Raw genomic sequence first — 24,479 nt, 5'->3', positions numbered from 1 at the left:
TAGAGAAGCTTCCTGGGTTAGTTTTCAGAGGCTGTTTCTGAGGAATTGATTGGCTGTTTCTGCCTTTCCTGAGGTTTGGGGCCTCCAGGAGCAATGTAGAGCAAACCTTTTGTCGAGGGCTTTGGCAATGGACTGGGTTATAGTAGGAATAAATGAGGACCCCTTATCAGTTTGAAGGGAGTGGGGAAGGCCAAATTGGGGAACAACTTCTTGTAGAAGTTTATTGCTAACTTCTGGGCCTTTATCTGTCCTTGTTGGGTAGGCCATCCTGTGAAGGTGTCTGCAGAGACTAGTAAGTACTTGTAGCTCCGGGAGGGAGGTATCTGGGTGGAATCCATCTCCCGGTCTTCTCAGGAGAAGTCCCATGTCATTGGATGGGTTGAACCAAGGCAGGATGTTTATTTCCCTGGGGGGATATTACAGGAACAGGTCAGACAAGGGCTGGATACTTACTGGATTACTTGATGAAGTCCTTTGCCTTTTAGGACTCTAGATACCAAGACAGAGAGGGCACCTCTCCCCAGATGTGTGAATTCACGGAGAATCTTAATGACTTTCCGTTGGAGGCTTCAGGGACAAGAAGTCCCATCAGAGGCGTACCATCCGGATGAGTCTAGGTGGAAGCCCTTCCAGGCTGCATGTCTTCTCTTCCTCCATATAGGTAGGTAGAGGAGGTGACAGTGGAGCAGGAACAAGAGCTCCTGTTATGGGGCTTCTTTAGAGACAGTCTGCTCAGCAGCTTGGTCCACAAATTGGTTTCCCTTTGGAAACCAGTTGGTAATGTCAGATGAGTCTTGCTGATGGCCTTTGCTGTGAACCACGGCTACCTTTTGAGGCAGGTGGATGGCCTGGCGTAACTGATTAATCTGAGGGCGGTATTTAATGGGCTGCTTTTGGAGGCTAGGTATCATCTTTCTTTCCAGAGGGCTGCATGGGCACGTTGGGTCAAGAAAGCATATTTAGAATCATTGTAAATTGTGACCCATTTTCCTTCAGCCAGTTCTAACACTTGGGTGAGTGCAGTGACTTTGGCAAGTTGTGCAGATGAGCCCTGAGGCAGAGCCCGGGCCCCGGTGATCTCATTGAGGGACATGATGGCATATCCAGCCTTGCATTTCTCTCTGCTGTATAACTGCTTCCATCAGTGAACCACACCTTGTCAGCATTGGCCAGAGGCTAATCTGAGAGGTCCAGCAGGGTATTTAAGGAAGCTGTCAAGACCTTGGAACAAATGTGGTTATGGTCTACAAGGTTGCTGGATTGAGAGTCCTACAAACACGGATATCTGCAGGTTTTCAGAAAAAAGAATTTGATATATGAGGATCCTGTTGTCTGAAAGCCAAGCTGAGGCCTGGTTATTAAGCGAATCTGGTACCTGATGGGCACTGAGAACCCGACTGGGTGCACCTGGGCGAACTCACAGGCCTCCTCTGTCAGGAGGGATGGTGCCCCTAGTACCCTAAGATGGGGCCAGCCCTTCACAGTGGGATCCAGCTGGTTGTAAAGGTAGGCTACTGGCTCTGGAGTTCTCCTAGCCTTTGGGTGAGGACCCGCAAGGCAGAAACCCCTTTTTTGTGCATGTAAAGTTGGAATAGCTTGGAAGGGTTGGGCAATCCTAAAGCTGGAACTCTGGAAAGGAGATATTTTAAGGTTTCTGTGGCCTCCTGTTGGGATGGCCTCCTTGCAAGGCATATTTGATTATCTTTAGGGCTTCATATAGGGACTGCTCAATAAGACTGTAGTTGGTTATCTAAATCCTACAGTCCCGGTTAGGCCCAGGAATGCTTGCAGCTGCTTGTGGGTGGTAGGAGTTTGTGGGTCGAATATAGCCTCTATAGGGTCTACTGAAAGGCTGTGCCTGCCAGGGGTCATTGTTGTTCTGAGACAGGAAGGTTGTTATTGTACTTGAACCCTGTAATCCCACTGGGCCAGGAAATTAAGGACCTGAATGGCATGTAGATTGGCCTGGATTTTGGAGGGGTAACAAATCAAGAGATTGTCTACACACAATATGACTGTTCCCCCCTCCAGTGTTAAAGCTTGTAAATCTTGGGCAAGTGCCTATCCAAAGAGGTGGGGGCTATCCCTAAAGCCTTGGGGCAGAACAGTCCAGGTCAGTTGTTGAGGGGCTTGTGGTGGAGCTTCCATTTGAATGTAAACAAGTATTGTGGTTCTGGGGCCAAAGGGGTGCAGAAGAAAGCATATTTTAAATCCAGGACTGAGAACCAGCCACTGTCTGGGGTACCTTCCCCCAAATGACTGGGGACTGTTGGGTATAGGGGAGGTATTGCCTCGTTCAGTTCAGTCACTTAGTCGTATCCGACTCTGAAACCCCATGGACTGCAGCATGCCAGGCTCCCTGTCCATCACCAACTCCTGGAGTTTACTCAAACTCATGTCCATTGATTTGGTGATGCCATCCAAAGCATCTCATCCTCTGTCATCCCCTTCTCTTCCCGCCTTCAATCTTTCCCAGCATCAGGGTCTTTTCCAATGAGTCAGTTCTTCATATCAGGTGGCCAAAGTATTGGAGTTTCAGCTTCAACATCAGTCCTTCCAGTGAATATTCAGGACTGATTTCCTCTTGGATGGACTGGTTGGATCTCCTTGCAATCCAAGGGACTCTCGAGTCTTCTCCAACACCACAGTTCAAAAGCATCAATTCTTCGGCACTCAGCTTTCTTTCGGAGAAGGCAACGGCACCCCACTCCAGTACTCTTGCCTGGAAAATCCCATGGGCGGAGGAGCCTGGTAGGCTGCAGTCCATGGGGTCGCTAAGAGTCAGACACGACTGAGCGACTTCACTTTAACTTTTCACTTTCATGCATTGGAGAAGGAAATGGCAACCCACTCCAGTGTTCTTGCCTGGAGAATCCCAGGGACGGCAGAGCCTGGTGGGCTGCCGTCTGTGGGGTCGCACAGAGTCAGACACAACTGAAGCAACTTAGCAGCAGCAGCAGCTTTCTTTATAGTCTAACTCTCACATCCATACATGACTACTGGAAAAACCATAGCCTTGACTAGATGGACCTTTGTTGGCAAACTAATGTGTCTGCTTTTTAATATGCTGTCTAGGTTGGTCATAACTTTGCTTCCGAGGAGCAAGAGTCTTAATTTCATGGCTGCAGTCACCATCTGCAGTGATTTGGGAGCCCCCCAAAATAAAGTCTGCCACTGTTTCCTCACTGTTGGCCTCATTAATGATATACAAATCCTGGACCAGGCAGTAAGTGCTGTCCTTTTTCTTGACTGCTAATATTGGGGTACTACATGGTGAATTTGTGGCGATAAGGAGTCTGTGGGACAGGAATTTGGACATGATGGGTTGAAGTCCCATGAGGGCTTCAGGCCTAAGGGGATATTGTGTCTTTGGGGGAAATTTATGTGGGTTCTTTAAAGCTGTTGTGACTGATGTTGCATTTTCAGCTTTTCCTGGAATTTCCCTGGTCTCGGGCCAGTGGGTTCACTTGTTGAAGCCAGCCTGGCCTGGAGGAATTTTTATCTTCATTAGTGGCGCATGAAATTTCCCAGAGGTTGCCCCCTGGATGGCGTCCATGTGACCCTCCTTGAGGGAGAGAGAGAGGCATTCTATTTTTGTAGTGGGTCGCTCCCTGGGAGTGGGCTGGGACAGTCAGGCATATGTCAAAAACTGTGGGAGAATCCAAATCCTTCCCAGGCACGGAAGAGGCGCATGGTAAAAGACCTGCTGATTGGCTCACTGGTGACTCCCCTGGTGGTACAGGTCTGGGAGGAGAAGGGTCCAGAGGAGGAAGTCAAGGCAGAACAGGCGGCCCCGATATTGAGTAAGAAAATGTTGACTTATGGGCCACAGCCAATTGTACCCTCAGTTCCAGTCCATGTCGTGGATCTGTTGTTTTGGGGCCGACTGGAGGGGCCTCCTCAGTCTTGGGCAGTCTGAGTAGCAGCCTCTGGTCCTCGGTCCCTTTGGATTGAGGGGCATAGGGCTGCCCAGTGTCCTAGCTGATGGCGTTTATAGCAGGCAGTCTTAGGTGGTTTATCTTGATTGGGACATTTCTGTGCCCAGTGGCCCATCTAGCAACAAATGTGATATTAATCTCTCTTGGTGGAGAAGGAAATGGCAACCCACTCTTGCCTGGAGAGTTCCATAGGACAGAGGAACCCTCTTGACTGCTAATATCCAAACCCCATGGGGGTTTAACACAACACAACACAACACAACACAACACACAGTGTCTTTTGGGCTGTAAAGTCAGGGTACTCTTGGGGGAAGCCCTACCCTGTAGGGTAGCCATCATTTGGGCATGCCTGGATTCCTTCCTTCTTTCTTTTCCCTGACCTTGGCCTCAGCCTCTTGGTCTCAGTTACAGAAGACCGTGGAGGCAGTATTCACCAGTTCATCTAAGGTGACACTAGGGTCTTAAATTAGTTTTTGTGATATGCATCTAATATCAGGTGCTGAGTTATAAACTTTATCTTTTATAATCACTTGTCCCTCTTAAGAGTCCAGGTCTAGATTAGTATGTTTAATGAATGCTTCCCTCAGCCTATTAGGAAGGCTGTTGGATTTTTCCTGGGCTCCTGGCTGATTGCGGTTACTTGGGAGTAGCTTATGACTCTATGTTGGGCTACCTTAAGCCCTACTTTGATACAGATGATAAAATGGTTTCCCACTGATGTTCTTTCTGATTATAGTCCCATTTGGGATCACTGGTGGGGACTGCTATTTCCCCAGGTGGGTATTTAGTATCAGAAAGGTGAAGTCCATCATCAAATTTTTTTTTGCCTCTCTTTTAACTCTTTCTATGTCAGTATCAGAGAGGATCTGGCTTAGAATTATGGTGATATCTTTTCAGGTCATTTCATAAGCCAGAGTAATATGTTGGAATCCCTCGATATATTGAGTAAATTGTCTGAAAAGCTACCCAGTTCTGCCTTGATGTGTTTTAATTCTGTCAGTGAGAAGGGCTTATGGACTAGTTGTGGCTCAATTTTGCCTCCTGGTGCTTCCACCAAGGGACAGGTTTTAGCTGATGGAGGTAATGGAGTCCCTCCCTACTAAGGTGGTGAGGCAGCACTAGGAGGTGATGTGGGATTTTTCCGTAGGCAGCAAGGTGGCAAGGGTGGTAAGTTTACAAGTTGTAAGGAAATGCTGGGTATGCCATAGAACAAAGAAAAGTTGTACATATGGTATCTCAGACTCTTTCCCCTGCCTTTTATAAAATAGGTCTAAGTGGAGGATGGTGTTGTTAATATTATAATGGTTCCATTCAGAGGCCAAGATTCCCCATCCAAAAGGTGATTGGTCCAGACCATGTTAGAAAAGAAAATGAGTCTCCTCTTTCTTAGCGTGGTGGGGTCAAATCTCCACCAGCTTTGGAGGATGCATCTCAGGGGTGTCCCCTTGGGGCAGATGATTGGTTTCTTGTCTGGAAAATAGTGGGATAATTAGAGAGCCTGGCATCCCAGGGTCATAATTGGCTGTCTGGCTTACAGTCCAGCACTACATGGGACTTGGGGAGTCTGTCTCCTGCTTGTATCCAACTAAGAATGCCCCAGATGCCTGGTGGCCAATCAGGGCCTGGGGCCATCCTTCCTCCAGTCGGAAAATGGGTGCTTACCTGAATCTCCAGTGTTGGTCCAAAGAGGCAGGCTCAGATTGAGTGATGGTCAGACAGGGAGGAGATCAGGAGCAAGAGTCTGCTCAACCGATAGAGGATTGAGAAAGAAAGTAGGAGCAGAGAAATGATTAGGTCCTTTGTGCCCACACAAAGGAAAGGAGTGGTAGAGATCTGTGGAGACGATCTCTCTTACTTACAGAAAACCCAAGTCATGGCACCAAAATGTTAGCAGAGGAGAGTCTGAAGACCCCACCTCCCATGGGCCTCTGTTCTTGGTAAGGATACAAAGAAGAATCGGAGGTCTTAACCACTGCAAGAAAGCTTACTGATGATATGGAAAGAAAAAGCAGAGAGAGAGAGGTGGGCCACGCCAAGGGAGGCAGTGGCCCAGGAGGGCAGGGGTACAGAGTTTTTAAGACAAGGTCATTTGCATAATCCCTGAGGTTGTTGATTGACAGCTGCAAGTTATATACCAGGGTACTCTACTGCGCATGTCCGTCCCATAATTCAGTCTGCTATGATTAGATGTTTGTAGTCATGGAATATTTAATGAGCCCCAGTACAGGAGAGTGTGAGGTGTGTGCATGTGCCAGAGTAGGGAAAGTCTGGCCAGTCACTGGTGGGGCATTTTTCTGGCCCCTTGACTATTTTGGAGTATTGATGGGGGCTGGTAAATTGCTTGGCGGGATTAGGTGGCCACTGGATGTTTAGCTGAAGGGCCTGCCTCTTGTTGCTCTCAGCTTACTTCCTGCTAACATTTAAGACAACTCTTCTAGAGAAAGATGAAATAACAGCTTTTCATTGGAAGTGCCTGAAACCCTTGATGATTGATATCCTCCAATCCTGAGTCTGGAATTACTATACTAAACTTTCAGTGAATGAATTAGATCCATGTTTCCATGTAGATAGATCTTAAAAACGTAAGTGGATAAAGCAAGTTGCAGAGCATGGAAGAATGTGATATCATTTGTAGAAAAAAAAGTATTAACCTACAGAACTATACCACGTTCAGTTTATGGGTATACACCCCAGAGGCTCCCAGGAATGATTTTTTTTTTCCCCCTAGAAAAACTGTATTCCTCCCTAAGAGCAGTGGTTCAGTATTACGTAATTAAGGGTTTTTGGTAAGCTTGTAGAACATAATGTGGTAAAGGAGAATCAGCTGTAATGTGTATAATATGTAAATATTAACAAAGTTACTCATTTTGAATATGGTTACATGAATATTGTTATGTTGTTCTTGGTCATTGTCTCTATTTTGCTGTTCAAAGAAAGGAACTACTCCACAGTGGCTGAGACTGTGCGCTCAGTGCAGGGCCCAGGCTCGACCCCTGGCCAGGGAACTAGATCCTGCATGCTGCACCTGAGCCCAGTGCAGCCAGGCTAAGTGATTAATGAAAGAAAGAGTCTTCTTTGGAGCGTAAGCACATGATGATTTAAGGACTTTTTTCTCTCCTGTTTCTAATATCAGCTTGTCAAATACACTTAGAATTCTCACCCCAACAAAAGGAGAATGCTCAGTCAGTGTGGGAAAGAGAACATATTAGGTTATCATCTGGGCCCCAGCAAAGTGTTTGGGATTCGTTGGCTCAACTGTGTGTATCGTGTGCCATGCGTCTAGAACTGCAGGAAGTCACAGGGGATGCAGCAGAGACAGTGCCTAATTCCTTAAGAGGATTTTGTGTCAATTAGATGAAGTATTTATAGGATAAACATAAACTAGTGGTCACATGGTTGCAGCCACGATTGGATTTCATCAGTGTTCTCAGGGTCCTTCTCTCTTCCTGACTCCTTCAGCCAAACCATGTGGCTGTATCTTCTGCACTGTTAAGGATCTACCCACTAAATCCACCTCACTGTCCCCAACTTCAGTATATCCAAGACCTTCACTTTGCCTTTCAACTGCCTACTCCTGGGGTCATATTGTCATTGTCTTAGTACCTGGAAGTGCTTCACCTCTGAGATCCTAAACTTTTGTTTAAGGCCTTTGCCGAGACTGCTTGAAAGCCCTTAGTTACCACATAAGGGCACGAGCCATTTGGAAGAAAGCCTGTGTTTTCTAGTCTCCTTTCCAACTCAGTGTACCACAGTGACTAAATACTGCTTCGATGGGATGTAGGCAGAAGCAGTCAGTGCAGCTTTTGAGAACCATCCTCCTAGGAAGGGAGCATGCCATCCTTTACTCCTTCCTCTGGCTTGCTGGGTGGAATACGACTGTGATGATGGGATTGAGCACCCATTTTGGAACATGAGTTAGAAGCTAGCGTGTTGCGGATGATGGAACTAGACTGAAAGGATCCTGGGTTCCCAGTGATTGTGGTGCCCCACGTCAGCCCTGCTTTGCCTGTGTTCCCTTGAGAGACAAGCCTCAGTCTTGTTTAAAGCACTCTTCTTTTGGGTTTTCTGTCCCTTGAAACGTTTCAGTCCTAATATTTATAGCTCTTTTCTCCTCCTCTGTGTTTATATATCAACCTTATCAAGACCTCAGTTGTCATCTTCCAGTTTCTCTTGGTACTATTTCTTTCATCGGCCTTACTCTTTGCAGTCTCGGTGCAGCACACATCAGGAAGCGGCCCAGTGTTGTATAGTGACATGTAAGTCTGTACACAGATGTGCACTCTGTGCACAGATGTTGTTTCCACTTTCCTTGTGTTGTGCAGCAGGGGATCAGTCTGCAGAGCAGATTCCAAAGGGAAGCGCTGCTTCTCTCATGGCTGCAGCTACAGCCCAGAGGATGGCAGGACCCCTGATCCTGCAGAGGCAGCAGAGGGGTACCAAGCAGCACTGGGGGTGGGGTGGGGTGTGCAGCTGTATTGACAGAGCATAGTAGAGCCACTGATTCAAGGAGACCAGTGGATAAAGACAGTTCTGTAGTGATATCAGCAGGGAGAGTTGTAGAGAATACGATGGGACTTGACCCTGCCCCTGCCACTCTGGGCAGGAGGGTCACTGCCTCCTTGATGAGCTAAAAGGCAGCCACGACCCACAGCCGGTGTTCACGAGTCACGTGTGCCTTCTAACATGGATGCTGTGTTGTAACATTTCATAATTTAGGTGTGAATTCATAATTTAGATGTCAGTCTTATAAGTGTTTCTATTCATAAAGTTCTGGAGTTGAACATAGCTAGACACTTTTAATGGAGAAGGCAATGGTAACCCACTCCAGTACTCTTGCCTGGAAAATCCCATGGATGGAGGGGCCTGGTGGACTGCAGTCCGTGGGGTCGCTAGGAGTCGGACACTACTGAGTGACTTCACTTTATTTTTTCACTTTCATGCATTGGAGAAGGAAATGGCAACCCACTCCATTGTTCTTGCCTGGAGAATCCCAGGGACGGGGGAGCCTGGTGGGCTGCCGTCTATGGGGTCGCACAGAGTCGGACACGACTGAAGCGACTTAGCAGCAGCAGCAGCAGCAGACACTTTTAATAACTTCCAGAAAGAGTGAGTTAGAAGGGAATGTCAAAGAGTCTCATCCTCAAAGAGGTCTAAACTGAGACAGTGAGTGATGTCTTGGTGGGTTTCAGATTTCTTCGAATTTGTTGCTCCTGAGGTAGAACTGGGCCCAACCTCCTCTGTGCTCACGATACCCTGTGGTGTAGTGGAGTGAGTACAGCTGTGCCTTTCTCTTCCCCTGGACTATGACGGGCTCGAGTCAGGGTCCCCAGTGACTCATCTCCACATCCCTGGAATCCAGACTGGGATGTATTAGATGGTTAATGGATTAGATGATTGAGTGGAAGAAGCTTGCCAACAGTATGTACCTGTAATAGACTTTACACTAAAAACATAAGCATGTAGTAATCCAGCTGACTAGATTTACTGAAAAGGATCTGCACACAGGCTCTGTCAGACAGGTGCACAGTGCAGTTCCTGGACTAAGTTAGTAAAAGCATGTGACCAGAAGTTGCGAGGATTATCACTGGACCTGCAGTCCATGTTGGACTGTGTTACTATGCACAGTGGCGCCAGGGGCCTGCATGAGCTGTATTAATGACTCTTGTACTTCATGCATGTGAGAAAGAGTACATGGTACAAACAGGCAGCTCCTGGCCCCAGGAGCCCACGAACAGAAGACACCTGGAGGAAGAGGAAGGGCTCGCCCCAGCTGCTCAGGACAGGGCAGTTGCCTGGCCCAGAGCTGTGGCCCCCTGAGAGATGGGCTGGCCCACTCAGGAGGGAGGTGAGACTTGGTCTCTGGGGGAGGCATGTTAGGGACATGACTCCTGATGCCCAGGTGGAGGTGACCATATGACTCTTGCTTGTGGTAACCCTTGATCTGTTTTTAGGGCTTTCCAGAAAACACCTGATAAGCTTCATCAGCGTGCTCTTCTGTTACTCACATGTGCTTCCTCACTATAACCTTCCTCATCTCTTACTCTGAGCTGGGAACATGTACTGGGGAATCTCTTACTAACTGGAGCCCTGGCATGAACAGAGCTTGAAATGAATGGAGGATGGATGGGTGGACAGAGAGATGATTGGACAAACAGGAGGAAATGAGTGATGATGATGGTGCTTAAACCAGGAATTGATGCAGAGACATCAGACATATCTTTATCATTTGACTTGGTTGGCAGGCTGGGCACCTCAGGTTATCAAAGCCCACAGTAACTTAAAACAGTTGGAATTTGAAACACACCCTAGTTCAAACCCTGTTCATTTGCTACCCAGGAATTGTAAAAATCTTTGGGGTGGCTTAACCCACACAATTGTTTTCCCTTCTGAAGTTACATTTATTATTCCACATTACCTTCAGAAGTAAAGAAAAGGAGGTGAGGGGGATTACATTTATACAAAGTATATAACAAAGCCGTAAAATTACTGTATTTCTTCTCAAGGAGTATAGAAGTGAAGCCAAGCAGTATGTACTCTTAATTATTTTTATTTTAAAAATTTTTATTGGAGTATAGTTGATTTATGGTGTTAGTTTCAGCTGTATAGTAAAGGGAATCAGTTATACATATATCCATTCTTTTTTAGATTCTTTTTCCATTGTAGCTCATTGCAAAGTATTGAGTAGCGTTCCCTGTGTATAAGTAGGTCCTTATTAGCTACCTATTTTATATATATGGTAACATGTGTATGTTAATCCCAATATCCTAGTTTATCCCTTGCCCCACTTCCCCTCCTGGTAACCATGTTTGTTTTCTACATCTGTGACTATGTTTTGTAAATAAATTCATGTATATCATGTTTTTAGATTCCATATATAAACAATATCATATGATATTTGTCTTTCTCTGACTTACTTCGTTCAGTATGACAGTCTCTAGGCCCATCCATGTTGCTGCAGATGGTGGTTTTTGTTCTTTTTCTGTGGCTGAGTAACATTGCATTGTATATAATAAAATTTTTTATTGGAGCGTAGTTGCTTTACAATGTTATATTTCTGCTGTACAGCAAAGTGAGTCAGGTATATGTATGCATATATCCCCCACTTTTAAAATTGCCTTCCCATTTGGGTCTGCACAGAGCGTTGAGTTCCCTGTGCCCTGCAGTAGGCTCTCCTTCGTTATCTGCACACAGTCCCTTTTATGCATAGTGGTGTGATAGGTCAGTCCCAGTCTCCCAGTTCCTCCACCCCCTCTTTCCCTCCTTGGTATCCATATGTTTGTTCTCTATGTCTGTGTCTCTATTTCTGCTTCTCAAATAGATTATCTGCACCATTTTTCTAGGTTCCACCTACGTGTGTTTGTTTTTGTCTTTCTGATTTACTTCACTCTGTATGACAGTCTCTAGGTCCATCCACGTCTCTGCAAATGGCACAGTTTTGTTACTTTTTATGGCTAATATTCCATTGTTTTTATGTACCACATCATTAAATTTTTTTTCACTTTGTGGTTATTTTTAAAAAATATTTAATTAAATAACATTATTGAAATAATGTATGACTGCACTGGGTCCTCACTGCTGCACATGTGCTTTCTGTAGTTGCCTTGAATGTATGTTTCTTTTGGGGTACATGTATCTTTTGAAATAATGGTTTTCTCTGGGTATATGACCAGGAGTGAGATTGATGGGTCATATGGTAATCCGCCTGCAATACAGGAGACCCTAGTTCGATTCCTGGGTTGGGAAGATACCCTGGAGGAGGGCATGGTGACCCACTCCAGTATTCTTGCCTGGAGAATTCCCGTGGACAGAGGAGCCTGGTGGGCTACAGTCTATGGGGTCACAAAGAGTTGGAAACGACTGAGCAACGAAGCACAGCACAGCACAGTGTGGTAGTTCTATTTTTTTAATTTTTAAAATTAAATTTTAAATGTACCCCAAAAGGAACATGCACTCAAGGTAACTACAGAAAGCCCATGCATAACAATGAGGACCCAGTGCAGTCATAAATACATATTTTAAAAAATAGCCAAGAAGGGAAAAAATTGTTTTAATTATGTGGTACATGTAAACGATGGAATATTTTTATGTTCCAGTGGAATAGTGAGCTAAACCCTACTCCTGCCTCCTCAGTAAGCCTCCAAGACCTCTAGGTGGGTCTCTGGACCCGCGGTGTCAGCCCCATCTCTGCGTGTGTTCCTCTCACCAGCGTCTATTTGTGGAGCTGGCCCAGAGCACACGTGCCGGGCAGGCCAGCAGGGACCCAGGCCTCCACAGGTGTGTCTGCATGGGCCAGTGCAGCCAGAGGCAGCCTCAGGGGGTTAACCCTTGGCTCACCTTGACCTGTGTGGCCAGAGGAGGGCTGGGGATGGGGAGGCTCAGGCCCGAGACCCCAGCAGGCTTGCTGGGGCCCGACTGGGCAGGGAACACACTGACCACCTTCCCTTCTGACGCCCCTCCGCCCCCGAGGTCCCTCTCTGTCCCCGCTGATCCCCTCGCCTGAGTGGGCCCCTCCAAGCTTGGAATGTCTCCCCTTCCCCAGCCCCACTTCAGGGCGCTGGTCCTGTTCTGCTTCCCTTTTCTTCCCCCGCTCCTTCTGTCCCACATCCTACTTGGTTGCACAGGGATTCTCCCCATCCCCTGAGGTGTCTCAGGACCCTCACTAGCACTAGTAGGTGCCCTGACTGTGAGGAGACTCGAGCTCCGAGTCCTCCTGCTCTGCCATCTTGACTCCGTTCCCTTTAGCTGTGTTTCTGTTCCTCGGGGCTAGGTTGGCAGGCTTGGATCATTCCCATGGGGTGTGCAGTCACTGAGTCTTCCTCCTCTGGACTGCCCACCGGTGGGCGTGCTCTGTTGTGTCACTTTCGCCCCTTGTGCGAGCTCCAGGCTGCATGATTGTTGGTGCTGGCTTTGGCTCTGCCTTAGCCGTGGGTGTGTGGGCAGTCGGTTCTGCTGTCTCTCAGGTTGTATTCAGCAGACCACCACAGAGATCACTGAAGTCTGGTCCCAGCATGGCAGTGATCATGCATCTGGACCTGCTGTGGCGGCAGCTCAGACTCTGGCCTGGCCAACCCTTGTGTGTCCATGTCCACGAAGTCTGTAGCTGCTAAAGCTAGACTTGTCTCAGCTGTGGGGGCACTTGTCTGTTCCAATGTCCTGAAGGCCCTGAAGTTACAAAGCCGGTCACTGGGGTGTAAATCCAAAGTTCATGCAACCCTGAGGAGAGATTTTGGCTCCTCTTCCTTAGTCGCGTGGCCTCTGGGGCTCAGCTGTCGTTTCAGCCCCATCTGTGCCTGTGGGCCACCCATAGGCATCTGCTCCTGACCTGCTCTGGAGCTCGTGAGCCTGCCCTGGCTGGGTGGGGGGAGGGGGCTTCGGGGGCAGTGGTGGCCACACCCCTTGCATGTCACTCAGCAATGGCACTTCGCTTCCGTAGCGGTCCAGGCTTCCTCCTCAAGCATTCCCAGTTGTGGAACTTTTTACTCGCACTCCATAAGACTGTTTCTTTGAAGCCCACAGCAGTCCTCTCCCAGAGACTGTTCTCCAAACTCCACACTCTAGCATCCAGCCCTTTGTACACCAACAGGCACCCTACCCAGGCTGGGGCGTGCAGGGCTGTGGCACAGACCGGTTTCTGGGCTCTCCTCTCATAGCTGCGAAGCTCTTCTTTTGTCACAGCTGATCTCCCTGCTGGTGAGCAGTGAGCGGGCTTCTCTGGATGCGGGAACTTCTCCTTTGCTTTAGCTTCTCCCCTGGGGTGCAGGTCCCATCCCATTTCCTCCTCATTTTTTCTTTCTTTCATCCTACCCAGTTACACAGAGATCTGTCTTGTTCTTTTAGGTGTCTCAGGGCTTCTGCTAGTGTTCAGCTGGTGCCCTGTGAGATTAATCCTTGTGTAGATATGTTCTTCATGCATTTGTGAGGAGAGGTGAACTCATGTCCTACTGTTCCTCCACTCTCTGGACTCTTCAACCCGCACAGTTAACACATATTTGCCAGCAGAATTAACACGTTATTTACTGGAGACATATCAATCAGCACATCAGTTGTTAACCCCAGTGTTATTGACCATATATGTATCAATATATTTTTAGAGAGTGATGCAATTGACATCACTGTGCAAAGTCATTAGAGCTTAAAATTCATCATGGGTCCCTTACACAATTTAGGATTGTTGTTATCATTCACATTTTGCTCCATTAGGTTTTTGCTCCAACCTTGTGTATGTTATAAATGCAAGGTTGTGGCCATAAAATTTCAAAAATGATGCATCACAAAATTTTGAGTGAAGAGTTTTTGCTTTGATTGAGCAACATATATACTACTGTCTCAGAAGATGATAGTTCTTCAGAACGTAATTCTGACTCAGACAGTGTGAATATTAAGACAGTGTGAACAACAGAAAGACAAAAACCACCTCAGTGATTGATTCTGATAAGAAAACTGAAAATGAAACTCACCGTGCCGGAGAAGACATTACAGGTGTGTCAGGCTTAACTAATGAGTGTGATAATCTGCAAAATGTTAGTGAAATAACAGAATTAATTTTTGGCTTGCCAAAATAAAAATTCCTGGCCACAGGCGTTAGTTTCTGTAAAAATCCCGTGGTCAATAGTGAGTTAATAGAAGAGTAGACCTTGGAGGGTAGTGATCAAGACAGGAATATATTTCTGTATATGTATACAAATATGTACATATTTGTATGTATTATATTTCCTGGAAGATTTTGAGAAACGGGCTTATTTAAGTGGATCACCTATTTTTGACCAAATGCCATCCCACAGAAGCACACTGCCTGACACATGTCAGCACATCACCGCTCTTGGCCCCAGGCTGCCACAGATACTGGCGTCTCTGTCCTCAGTCACCCTTGGCGGCTGGTGCAGTGGCTCCAGTTTAGAGCAGCTTGTTTGCAAGCTCCTGTGAGCCAGCACTCATGGACTGTCCTGCAGTAAATCTCCATGTGTGTTGATGCTGTAGCAAATGCCATCTGGGCAGCTTCTCTGTGTGAAGAGTCTGGTAACAAAGCTGTCTTCCCTGTGAAGGCAGGAGTGGCTTTGTCCTGCTTCTGTGACAGGCCTAGCCCCTAGCAGAGTGCCTTGTACCTCGGGGAGGTCATCTGTCTGCTGACTGGCTGAATGAAAAGGACCAAGGCAATGGCCTTGTGTGTTCAGGACCAAGGGAACTGCCTGGTGGAAGGTCTCTGGGTCTGAGCTCCTTGTGTACCCTCTGTGGGGCTCTGTCAGTCTTCTGTGATGTCAGAGGCTTGATCTTCTGCACTTTGTGATGTCACTGCTGAGCCACCTGCCCACGGCCACGCCTTCCCAGGCCCTGTGGCACTCAGCCTGTTCCTGTCCTGTCTAGATGCTGTTCTGAACAGATTTGCTGTGTCTCTGTCTCTTCCTCCCAAGGGCAGCCCGTATCTGACGTGACTCATATCCTGAGTCCAGCAGAGTGGCCAGTACGGTGGGTCCTCACCATGTGTTTGCTGAGTGAATGCACAGCTGCAGAGTCTCACCAGGGGCCCCAGATGATGCATGGATAGGAAACAGATGACCAGTGATGTGTTTCTGGAGATACTCAGAGATGCTGCTGAGAGGGTTGGGGGAGTGGGTTCTGCACTGAGCTGGGGCAGGGGATAAACAGTGCAGGAGCTGAGGGCTGGGTCAGATGATCCAGGAGCTGGTTTCCCCTCTTACGGCTTGTGAATGACCTAACCTCTCTGCTGCATCCGAGAGATGCCTCAGATTGTTGTATTAAATGAGACGATACCCGGGACATGGTTAATTACTGTTATCATGTTTATTATTAAGTAAAATTCCTAGCTGTGTTAGGCCCAACCAATAATTATGGGGCCAAGGTGGAGGAAGATTACAGATTGGAGGCAGAGGGGAGACATGAGGTTTCTGACATCTCTCTCTTCTGGTTACTCCATCCTTCCCCTAAAATAGCTCAAGGTGTGCTTTTGCATCACCTGGAGGCAGGGTGGACCCTGGGCCTCAGAGGCTCAGGAGAGAGCAGTTCATGGTGTGGGATGCAGTTGTAGAAAGGGCCGGAAAAGAGTGCAAAGGGAAAGAGGCACTAAGGAGGCATCCGGATCCTAACTGTATTAAAGGAAAGATGTGAGTAACAGCACTTTGTGAAACCTTGAATTTGTATGCTGCCTAACTAGCATTACAACATGCTTATCCTCCTGTTATGAGTGTTTATGCTGGGCAGTGGGTCTTTTAGGTTAGCTATATTTCTTAAATTTTAATGTACTTCTTCTAATCCTAATTCTAATTCTTCTAATTCCCACAAGCATTTCTTCAGGGTGAACCATGCTGTGCTCGGGGTGGTTCAGATGGTAAAGAATCTGCCTGCAATGCAAGAGACCAAGGTTCCATCCCTGGGTCAGGAAGATCCCCTGAAGAAGGGAATGGCAACCCACTCCAGTATTCTTACCAGAGGAATTCCATGGACAGAGGCATAGTCAGACACTACCGGGCAATTAACACTTTTTTCCCACTTTTACATTGAGTGCACTGTGAGCTCATAGAGGGCCCTGCCTTTGTGAGGCTCACCACCCACTGTGCCTGTGAAGCTGTAGAGTGTTAACTCAGGTTCCTCGAGGCCGGGAAGAAGTCCCCTGAACATCGCTTCACGGCCGGTGGCAGACTGGAGGAGGCTGGGAATATAAACTAGCCTTCCTGGGCAAGCACGCAGTGACCTACCAGGCCTGCTTGCTCCCAGGCCGTGTGGAATGAGCTCTTGCCTGGGGAAGGGAGCTCAGGCCATTTTAAATACTGAGGAAGAGAGAGGGTTCCAGCCTCTAAGGCATATGCCTCATCTCTTGGATCTCCTACCTGGAGCAGTGACTCAGAACCTACTGTATGCTTTGTTGAAATGCCAGAGGGACATCCTCACCAGCTAAGGTGCTGCTGCTCCTGAGTGTCCTCTGTGAGGTGTTGCTAGGCAACGAATCGAACACCTTCATCATGGTCCAGCCCACAGCTCCCTTTCAGGTGGCACTGTCCACAGGTGCTGACCAGGTGTGAACATCGCTGCCACAGAAGCAGTTTGCTGCCCATCTGGTCTCCCAGGTGGTGACTTAGTGTTGGATTGAACTTCCAGATTGGTCACTAGCCACTTTATGAGCCTCTGTGCCTTTAGTTCAGTGTCCCAAGTGTCATTTTAAAAAGGCCTGCTTTGTTCTGGCTCCTCCCCTAAGTGGGTCAGGGTAAATTTAGACAAGATCTTTAATGGCTCTGAGAATTCAGTTCAGTTTGGACTTGACTTTTGAGGACACAGTTCTCAGGGGGAAGATGTTCCAGTCTTATTCTGAACCTCTGCTTTAACTAGTCTGCTCTGATTATGACCTCCTTCAGGACTGAGGTTAAGCCAACAAGGAGGAAGTGACAGGAGAGGTCCACTGTGGCCTGGAGAGCAGAGGCTTTTTACAACAAAAATCCCTCTGCCTTCCTGGGACGTGCAGCCCATAGCCCATGGGGGATCCTGCCTCTTAGCCAGGCTGTAGCTGCTCCAGAATTCCTAAAGGGAAGCAACTTCAGGGACTAAGGAATGTCCTTGAACCTGTTCACGTCACTTTGCTAGCAGTAAGAAGTCAGCTATTCATATCTGAATAAAGTGTGAGGAGATGATGGACAAGAGGGGAGGTGGGCTCCACGCCCTGTCCTCCCCGCTGCCAGCCCACCCCAGCCAAGCCTGGTGCTGCCTCCGCCAGAGTCGTGGTGTCAGCTCTTGCTCATGGAATTGTGGGGTGGGACAGTGCCCAGATGACCCCTCCTTAGTGACAAACATGTTTTAAGTAAATCACTCCTGTGGTCACATCTGTGGCTGCCCCGTGGCCCCTCCAATCCATGATTCTGTGTTTCTTCACTTGGGCCGAGGTCTTACACTTCAAGTGTGGCAGTGCTTTAGGCAATTTCCCTGCCTTCTCCACCATCCATGCAAATATAAATACAGTGTCACCATGCCTCAGTTCCTCCTCCTTGTCAGTTAACGTCAGAAAGGACACCACATGAATGGCAGAAGCAGTGGTAGGTGACCACTGCATTTGGAGAACACCCTGAGAAAAGAGTGTTCCATCGGGAAGATCCCCTGGAGAGGGAAATAGCAACCCTCTCCAGTATTCTTGCCTGGAGTATCCCAGGGACAAAGGAGCCTGTAATTCCATGGGGTTGCAAAGAGTCGGATACGATCACTCACTCAGGTCGCTTGAGGCTACTCTACAACCTTGAAAAGAAATGAATTTGGTGACATTCAAGACGTGATTTAATCTCTTTAAGGTCCAAGACAGAAGCAGCTGGACTGAGACGGGCCAGGTCCGCCTGACAGCCTAAGCATGTCCGTAGCAGGACCAGCTCAGCCCCACTCGCTCTGCGGGCAGGCTGTATGGGTGGGCCCCCCTGCAGCCCCTCTGCTCAGGGATGCCTGGGCTGAGTCTGGCTTCCTGGTGCCTTTAACTATGACATTAGGACTGCTAAGTCACTTCAGTCGTGTCCGACTCTGTGCGACCCCATAGACGGCAGCCACCAGGCTCCCCCGTCCCTGGGATTCTCCAGGCAAGAACACTGGAGTGGGTTGCCATTTCCTTCTCCAGTGCATGACAGTGAAAAGTGAAAGTGAAGTCTCTCAGTCGTGTCCAACTCTTAGCAACCCCATGGACTGCAGCCCACCAGGCTCCTCCGTCCATGGGATTTTCCAGGCAAGAGTACTGGAGTGGGGTGCCATTGTCTTCTCCGGACATTAGGACAGTCACCTTGATTTCCAAGATTGTCAGTCTGTATGAGACAATCCTGTTTCTAGGCAGACCGTGTGCTGATTCAGTGTCGCCGCTCGTCCTCACAGCCACTTTGTGAGGTAGATGCTGTGATTCCCACTGCACAGAATTAGAAAACCAAGCCCCTGGCAGGGTGAGGACCATGCCCATGACTGCACCGTGTTGTACCCACGTCTCTCTGACTCAGCCCCTGAGCTCTTACACGTGGTTAAGATGGGCTCTTGAACAATGCTACAGAATAGAATTAATACCAAAGGGGATTCATTAAAAAATTCTAGTGCCCAGGTCTCGCCCCAGACCAATTACATCGTGAGGTCTGGGGCAGGAGGTGGGGATGGGGTTTCTGAAGGCCCCCGGGTGATCCCAGTGTGCAGGAAGGTTTGGGGATGTCTAGGTTAAGCACTTCTGCTCTGCTAGCTTCTTAATTCCCAATCTTAGCTGCCCAGACCCGCAGGGGACCCATCTAAGTATACTGAAGGATATGCCCACGGGAGTCTGATTTATTTGATTTGGGAAGGGCCTTAAGTTACTCCGGGCGACTGCTGTGAGGCAGAGACCATTGTGCTAAGTTTCAGGGGAAGCACCCTCTGAAAATGATTGCCATGGTTAAAATTATATATTAAATGAGGGCTTGGTGAGGACACTTTTAGTCTTTTTCAACGTGCACTTGTAATTCCCTAGGAAGCCACTCTTCACCTTTGTCTCAGTTTGCTGGCTCAGGGGAGGAACTCCGTCTGGACTTTTCCAGCAAATGTAGCTGGAAAGAAAAGGGAAGGGGTCAGGAAGCAGTGTCACTGGAATATTCTAGCTGTTCGCTTGTGCTTTATCCCTGTAGTCAGTTCAGTAATACTGTCTATCCTCTGAGGTAAAGGAACTGAAAGTTCTGTTCAGGAAGAAAATAATAACTTTGCATAGCTTTAAACTCTGTTAACATGAAGTAGAAGCTTTATAGGAGAAGGAAATGGCAACCCACTCCAGTATTCTTGCCTAGAAAATCCCATGGACGGAGGAGCCTGGGAGGCTACGGTCCATGGGGTCATGAAGAGTCAGACACGACTGAGTGACTTCAGTTTTGCCTAGAGCAGCTTTATATGCTGTGAAAATTTAATCTCTTTTTTCTTAAAATGTGTGCTTATTTTTTATTGAAGTATAGTTGATTTATAGCGTGTTTCTGGTGGATGGTAAGGTCATTCAGTTATATATATATGTGTGTGTGTGTGTGTAATTATTTGGATTCGTTTCCATTACAGGTTATTACAAGATATTGAGTGTAGTTCACTGTACTGTACAGTAGGTCCTGTTGTTTATCTATTTTATATATAATAGTGTGTATATGTTAATCCCAAACTCCTACTAATTCATCTCTCCCTGTTTCCTCTTTGGAAACCATGTTTGTTTTTTATGTCTGAGTCTCTGTTTTGTTTTGTAAATAAGCTCATTTGTATCATCTAGATTCTACATATTACTGATACCGTATGATGTTTGTCTTTCTCTGACTGAGTATGATTCTCTCTAGGTCCAGCCATGTTGCTGCAAATGGCATTACGTCATTCTTTTTTATGGCTGAGTAGTATTACATTGTGTATATATACCACATCTTCATCTTTTTAATCCATTCATCTGTCAGTGGACATTTAGATTGCCTGCATGTCTTGGCCATTGTAAATAGTGCTGCTATGCACAGGGTGTGTGTTTCTTTTCTAATTATGATTTGGCTCAGACCATAAAGAATCTGCCTGTAATGCAGGAGACCGAGTTTGATCCCTGGGTGGGGAAGTTCCCCTGGAGAAGAAAATGGCCCACTCCAGTATTCTTGCCTGGAGAATTTCATGGACAGAGGAGCCTGGTGGGCAACAGTCCATTGGGTCACAAAGAGTTGGACTGAGCGACTAACACTTTCACTTTTCCATATATATGCCTGGGGATATATATATGGGATATATGTATACGATTGCAGGATCATGTGGTAGCTCTATTTCAAGTTTTTTAAGGAACCTCCATACTGTTTTCCGTAGTGGCTGTATCAACTTACATTCCCAGCAAGAGTATAGGAGGGTTCTATCCCACACCCTCTCCAGCATTTATTATTTGCAGATGTTTTTTTAAAGAGTTAAATTTTTATAAAAGATTTTATTGAAGCATAGTTGATTTGCAGTGCTGTGTTAATTTTTTCTGTGCAGGAACGTGACTCAGTTATACATATACATACATGCATATGTGCACACATGCACACACACGTTCTCTCTCACACTCTTTTCCATTATGGTTTGTCACAGGGTGTTGAATATAGTTCTCTGTGCTATACAGTAGGGCCTTATTGTTTATCCATCATATATATATAATAGTTTGCATGTGCTTATCCCAAACTCTCAGTCATCCTGCACTCCGTCCTCTATGAGTCTGTTTTTATTTCATTGATTTGTGTCATACTTTAGATTCCACATGTAAGTGATACATGGTATTTGTCGTTCTCATATTTACTTCCCTTAAGTATGATAATCTTTTGGTCCATCCTTGGTGCTGCAAATGGCACTATTTGATTCTTTTTGATGGCTGAGTAATATTCAGTTGTATAAATGTGCCACATCCTCTTTGTCCATTCATCTGTGTCGATGGACATTTAGGTGGTTTCCGTGTCTTAGCTGTTGTAAACAGTGCTGCAGTGAACATAGAGGGTACCTGAATTATAGTCTTATCTAGGTATACGCCCAGGAGTGGAGTTGCTGGATCATATGGCATATGGCATATCTAGTTTTCTGAGGAACATCCATAGTGGCTGCAGCAGTTTACGTTTCCATCAGCAGTGTAAGAAGGTTCCCTTTTCTCCGCATCCTCTCCAGCATTTGTTATTTGTAAACTTTTTAATGATGGTCATTCTTGACTAATGTGAGGTGGTACCTTGTAGTTTTGATTTGCATTTCTTTAATAATTAGTGATGTTGAGCATCTTTTCATGTGCTGATTGGTCATCTGTGTGTGCTTTTTGAAGAAATGTCTATTTAGGTCTTCTATTTTTTCATTGGGCTGTTTGTCGTTGAGTTGTATGAGTTGTTTGTATATTTTGGAAGTTAAGCCCTTGTTGGTTGCATCATTTGCAAATATTTTCTCCCAGTTTGTAGATTGTCTTTTTGTTTTGTGTATGATTTTCTTTGCTGTGCAGAAGCTTATAAGTTTGATTAGGTCCCACTTGATTTTTGCTTTTATTTCTGTAGCCTTGGGAGATTGAACTAGGAAAATATTGCTGTGATTTTTTTGAGAATATTTTGTTTACATTCTGTGATATCTTGTCATATATTTAGGTCGTTAAGCCATTTTGAGTTTATTTTTGTATTAAGTGTGAGGGTGTGTTCTAACTTTATTGATTTACATGTGGCTGTCCAGCTTTCACAACACCACTTGCTGAAGAGACTATCTTTTCTCCGTTGTATATTATCATCTCCTTTGTTGAAGATTGTAGATATGTGGGTTTATTTCTAGGCTTTCTGTTCTGTTTTGTTCATCCATGTCTGTTTTTGTGCCAGTACCAGGCAGTTTTAATTACTGTAGCTTTGTAGTATTGTAAGTCTGGAAGGATTATACCTCTGGCTTTATTCTCTTTCCTCAGGATTGCTTTGGGAACTATGGGTCCTTCATGGTTCCATGTAAATTTTAATATTATTTGTTTTAATCTGTGAAAATTTTCATGGGTAATTTGATAGGGATCACATTTTAAAAAAATGTAGATTTAAAAAAAAAATAGTATGGCCATTTTAACCATATTCATCTAATCCAAAAGCATGGAATATCTTTCCATTTCTTTGAATCATCTTCAGTTTCCTTTAGCAATGTTCTATAGCTCTTAGTATGTAAATTGTTCACCTTCTTGGTTAGTTTTATCCCTATTTTTTGATGTGATTTTAAATTGGATTTTTAAAACTTTCTCATCCTGATATTTCGTTACTGTAAAGAGAGGCAACAGGTTTTGTGTGTTGATCTTGTGTCCTGCTACCTTGCTGACTTTGTTGATCAGTTTTAATGGTTTTTGTGTGGAATCTTCTGTATAGACACCATGTCTTCTGTACATAATGGCAGCTTTACCCCTTCCCTTCTGACTTGGATACCTTCTATTTCTTTTTCTTGCCTGATTGTTGTGTCTAGGACCTCCAGTACTATGTTGAAGGGGAGTGGTGAGAGTCGGCATCCTTGCTGTGTTCTGGAATTCAGTGGGGCAGCCTTCAGCTTTTCATTGTTGAGTATTATGTATGTTGGCTGTGGGTTTATTTTATTATGTTATGTTCCCTCTATACACAGTTTGGTGAAAGTTTTTATAAAAAATGGATGTTGAATTTTATCAAATGCTCTTTCTGTGCCCATTGAGATGATCATGTAGTTTTTGGTTTTTCATATTACTTACCTATGCATTCCCATTTTTTGACAGTTACTCCAGTCAGGATGGGCTAAGTTGTGCTGCCTTAATGAACAGTTCCCAAGTCTCAATGGTGTTACTGCACAAGGACTTATTTGTTCCTCATGCTGCAGTGGGTCTGTGTATGGCACCACTCAGAGGCCCAGATGAAGCGTCAGTGGTCTCCCAACTGCTGAGGCAGAAAAGCAACATAGTAAGTGGTGTATTAGCTCTTAAAACTGCCAGCAGAAAGTGATATATGTGACTCTGGTTCATCATTCATTGGCAAAAAGCCACGCCTAACTTCAAGGGAAAATGGGGGTGATTTTTATAATGTGCTCAGAAGTAGGTGGACTAATCATGAACAGTTCTAGTGACTACACAGCAAAATTCATATGTATCTCATTTTTACTGGCACTGCCGTGAGAATGCTGGCGCCTGTCTGGATTCTAGCTCATAGATGGGCATGAGCCACAAGAAGACAGTGCCACCGTGGCTCCTGGTGTCACGTTAACACTTCAGCAGTGAGAGTCTTTTAGTGGATCAGAGTGGCTCTTCCTGTGAAATGCCATAGTGGATAGGTGCCTCAGGAGGGGTAACTTGCTTTTTGGCTAGGACAGCCCTTACTATGGCATTACTGTGTTGAGGTGGATAGCAGGGTCCTGGGGGTCAGGATGGATGAGCTACTTTTTAACCCTTTGCTTTTCTCTCCAATAAAGCGTAGCATGGTGTCACATTCAGTGAAAATACCAGTTCAGGATACAAAAGTAATTGAAAATAAATTGGAACCTCTCTTCAGAAACTTGAAAGGAGTATTACATGTACAACCTAGGCAGTCCTTCTGCAAGTTCTCTTTCTCAGTCTGGTTCCTCATTGTTTCCTTCAAGACTTTTCCCAAACAGGTCAGCATGAGGTCTTCCTAGACCTTCCTCTCCACACCCCACCCGCCCCCACCGCACACCCTCCGCCCCAGCCCTGGGCAGAATCAGTCCCATGTCTGTGCTCACTCTATACTTAAATGTACTATTACAGCACATATTATATTGTTTTATGATGTGACATTTATAGAATCATTTTACTTCACAAATCTAGTCTAAGTGCTTGACAAGTATTAGCTGTCCAGACCTCATACCGTACCTATAAGGTGATCATTGTTTACATTGCAGAGCAGAAAACTCAGACTTGGGGGGCACAGGTAATTTTCCCAAGGGTGTTTGGGTAGACAGTGGTGAAGCAGGGTTTGAGCTGAGGTAGTTGGACACTATTGACCAGGGGATAAGCCTCGTGGGAGCAGGTACATGACTATGTTTGAGTCCCCACAGGTCCATCCAGCCTCTGGTCACTAGGAATGTTTTATAGGTGAAGGAGCACAGTGTTCA

The 24,479-nt window shown here is 46.2% G+C and overlaps 1 long non-coding RNA gene across 1 annotated transcript in view; it reads left to right on the top strand.

The window, feature by feature from the left end:
* LOC147346133 (uncharacterized) overlaps positions 1–24,479 on the top strand; it is a 50,145-nt gene that overhangs the window by 18,464 nt on the left and 7,202 nt on the right. The gene's annotated exons all lie outside the window — the stretch shown is intronic.

Source organism: Bos grunniens, chromosome 24 (genome assembly GCF_055505025.1).
Source record: "Bos grunniens cultivar Pamir isolate PY7600 chromosome 24, Bosgru_T2T1.0, whole genome shotgun sequence".
In the NCBI taxonomy this organism is placed as follows: domain Eukaryota; kingdom Metazoa; phylum Chordata; class Mammalia; order Artiodactyla; family Bovidae; genus Bos; species Bos grunniens.
This window is presented reverse-complemented; position numbering and strand designations above follow the sequence as displayed.